We start from the raw sequence: 3,267 nt of genomic DNA, 5'->3' as shown, positions 1-3,267 counted from the left end.
ACAGGGCACACGGTGCTGCGGGGCGAGCACACAGCTGCTCTGGGCGGTGAGAGCTGGGAGCCTGGTGGAGCCGGGCTCAGACAGCGGAACCGGTGCTTCTGCTGGAAACCAGGGCTGGGGACACTGGCTGACCCGGAGCCAGGCTGCAGGGAGGGCGGGACAGGCCAGGACACCGGGGGGGGGGGGGGGGGGGGGGGGACATGCCAGCCTTGCAGTATGGCACTGCCTCCTCCCGCCAGGGAAGAGAGACAGACGTGCTCCCTGACCCGGGAGGCCCTTCCTGCCCCCCGGTGCTGCCCTCGCCGGCGTCCGGAGGCTGAGAAGGCCCAGGAGGCCCGTAGCCACTTGTCAGTTTAATTCACGGTGTTTGGGATTCATTACAGAATAATTGTCTTATCGATTTGCGGCTGACATATTTACTGCTTTTGCTTTCAGATCAGAAAAGATGCAGTGTAGCTAAAGCAACTTTAATTATGTGGGTGCTTGGGAAGAGTTGCCGGGCATTTCAAATACTTTATTTTAAATTCTGGAACATGGAAATGACCGTCCATGACAAAATTTCAGGCCAGCGGGACGGGCGCCCTGAGAAGGCCCTCTGCGTTGTCACACCTCAGGCCCCTTCCCTGCCCCCAGCCTGGCCCCCGGGCGAGGGTGCCCTGTGCACCCAGCCTGCCGGCCGCAGGGTGCGCTTGCTCACACGTCCCCTCTTGTTCCGGAAGCCTCATTCTAGCTGGGACACCTATTTATCTATGATGCACTCAAGGGGGAGGCGGCCCTGGAACGGCACCCTGCATGGGGGCTCGAGAGCATATGAGGACACTGCCGCCCCCACCCACGCACGTCCCGGTGCAGGAACCAGAAGGCCGGCGGGCTGCACGCTCGCTCGGTCAGACAGAGTCCTGGGGCCAGTTTGCGGACGGGAGGGTGCCGGGGCCAAGCTGAGCAGGGAGTAAAGATCCTGCCCTGGGTCGGGCACGTCAACCCCCTCCACAGATGGAACCCGGTCAGGTCTAAGCAAGGCGATCCGAGGTGGTCCCAATGTGCACATGCCCTTGACTCGGGCCACTCTGAGGCCCTCCCAGTACAGGGCATGATGATGACCAGGCAGGCCCCCAGCTGCTCGACCTGGCTTTGCACAACCCAGTCAGAGGTCGGAGGCTGTAGGACAACTCGGGATCCCCCACCACCTCGGTGTCTGCAAGTTACTATCAGGTGTCGAAAATAACACGAGGGGTTTCCACGGACAGTCTGGCTGGGTCACTCACAACTGCCCAACTTCCTGCCATGGCCCACAGAAAGCCAGGAGGAAGGCTTGGGAGGAGGAGGAGTTCTAGAAGTTTCTAGAAGTTTCTAGAACTCCACCGCGGGAGCCTGCCTTGTGGACTCCTCACACAGTTTCTGGCCAGCATCTGGCAGACGCTACCTGAAAAAAGGCCCTCAGCCACCAGAGTTATGAGATGTGACTCCAGGAATCCGGAGAGAAACCAGCTCCTCTGCTATTTCACTTCTTTCTGGAGCATCAGGATGGCCAAGAGCCTGGGGCTCCCCGGGAGAGGCACCCCCGCATCTGGGGACAGCCCTGGGGGCCCTGACCACTGGCTGGGGTCAGGCCACCTCCTCTGCAGTGGATGTCCCCACGGGCGGCCTCGTTCACTCCTTCCACCACCGCTCACTGAGCAGAAAACTGCCTTGACTCGTGTCCAGTTCCATTCAGTCATTCATTCTCCTGCCCAGTAAGTGCCAACGGGACTCCTGGGAGCCGAGGGCGTGTGTGCCAGGAGCTGGCGTCACAGAGCAGGTGCCAGTGGAGATGCAGGTCCCGAGAGCTGGCGTCACAGAGCAGGTGTCACACACACACACTGGGAGGACAGCGGGGGGAACGGGCCGGGTGTGGCCTGCAGACACGGAAGACGGGGTCCAGCCCGAGGAGGCGCGGGGAGGGGCACACGGGTGATCCGGGATGAGAAGGATGACGGGCATTCACTGGCGTTGCTGGATCCGCACGCAACCCACGCCCTTCTAGTAACGGAGCCTGCATTTTCCCTGGAGCGCCATCGCCTCCGTCGTTCTTTGCGGTGGGGGCTGGCTCCTCCCCTCAGCTGGGATGGCTCTGTGACCCAAGCCCGGCTAACCGCATCATCAGATTCCCCTGCCGGAGACTCACCCGGCGGCGGACACGGAGCCCTGGGCAGAGCGCGACACTCTTGATTTTTCACCTAAATGACTGAGAAAGAAGAGTGCTGAGCTTTCTAGAAGATGCAGGTATTCGTGAGACTCGGATCCCACATGGAGACCCACGGCACGAAAAGGGAATCAGATTTGTGAGGCAGAAAGGGAAGACAAAACCGCGGTACTGTCACAGGAGCCCCTGGATCGAGCCACGTCTGAAGCCGTCACCCTGGACGTTTCTGTTATACGAGGCAGTGAATTCTATTATTTGCGAGAGCTGCTTTGAGTTGTGTTTCTGCCACTTGAGATCGTATTACGACAAAGACAAACCTGCCTGGTATTTTTCAATGCCATGTCAGGGTCTGCTTGGGGACGGGGAATTGGAAGAAACTCTCGTACTAATCACGAAGATTTAAAAACTTGCTCTGGATCAGCGTTTCCCAGAGCTCTTAGTCATTCTGTACAAAGAGCCCCAAGTTCAATAGCACCCTGGGGAGCTCTGGCCTGACCACGGGGAACCTCTCTCTTCTCCTCTTCTAGAGGACACTGGGTTGCTTAGAGATTTTATGAGCTAATGTGTTTATGAATCTCAAACAGGGAGGGAGAGACACAGCACTTCCCAGCCCAGTTGTCCCGGGAGTCTGTTTTGAGGGCACACACGGAAACACAGCGTCCTCCACACACATGCACACATGCACACACACGAGAATTTGGAGGTGAAACCGTAGGAATCCAAGTCTATTTCTGGAAACCACCTACTCTGGCCACAGGGGACATGGCGCGTCCTCGGGGCTCTGTCCGTTCGGCACCTGAGCACCCGAGCCTCTCTGTCTGCTCCCCTGCAGTGAAGGGAAGTGAGCAGCAGAGGCTCCCGGCAAGATGCTAAGACGTCTGCAGCGGAAGCCTCACACAGTCGTCCGAGGAACCGCCAGCCTTGTGCCCGGTCCGAGTGTCTGCTTCCTGGACGCGTTTTCCCAGCTCAACCACATCTCGGTGCGACATTCTTCCATCTGGGATCCGACGCCCACGCGTCTGCCCCACGGTTCTCCCGCTTGCTGTGTCTCCAGATACTTGGGAGACGGTCTCTGTACGGAGGAG

General features: G+C 59.1%; 1 long non-coding RNA gene across 1 annotated transcript; it reads right to left on the bottom strand.

Annotated features, from left to right (window-relative positions):
- Positions 1-333: 333 nt before the first annotated feature.
- Positions 334-3,261, bottom strand: LOC121024032 (uncharacterized). The gene is made up of 2 exons (XR_005787588.1): positions 2,929-3,261; positions 334-2,216 (listed from the first exon to the last, which is right to left on the bottom strand). It is a non-coding gene; the product is annotated as an uncharacterized LOC121024032 (long non-coding RNA).
- Between the last annotated feature and the right edge of the window lie 6 nt (positions 3,262-3,267).

This window comes from Herpailurus yagouaroundi, unplaced genomic scaffold, assembly GCF_014898765.1.
Source record: "Herpailurus yagouaroundi ecotype Mexico unplaced genomic scaffold, PumYag 586, whole genome shotgun sequence".
Classification (NCBI taxonomy): domain Eukaryota; kingdom Metazoa; phylum Chordata; class Mammalia; order Carnivora; family Felidae; genus Herpailurus; species Herpailurus yagouaroundi.
The sequence above is the reverse complement of the archived record's forward strand: the minus strand, read 5'-3'. Positions and strand labels throughout refer to the sequence as shown.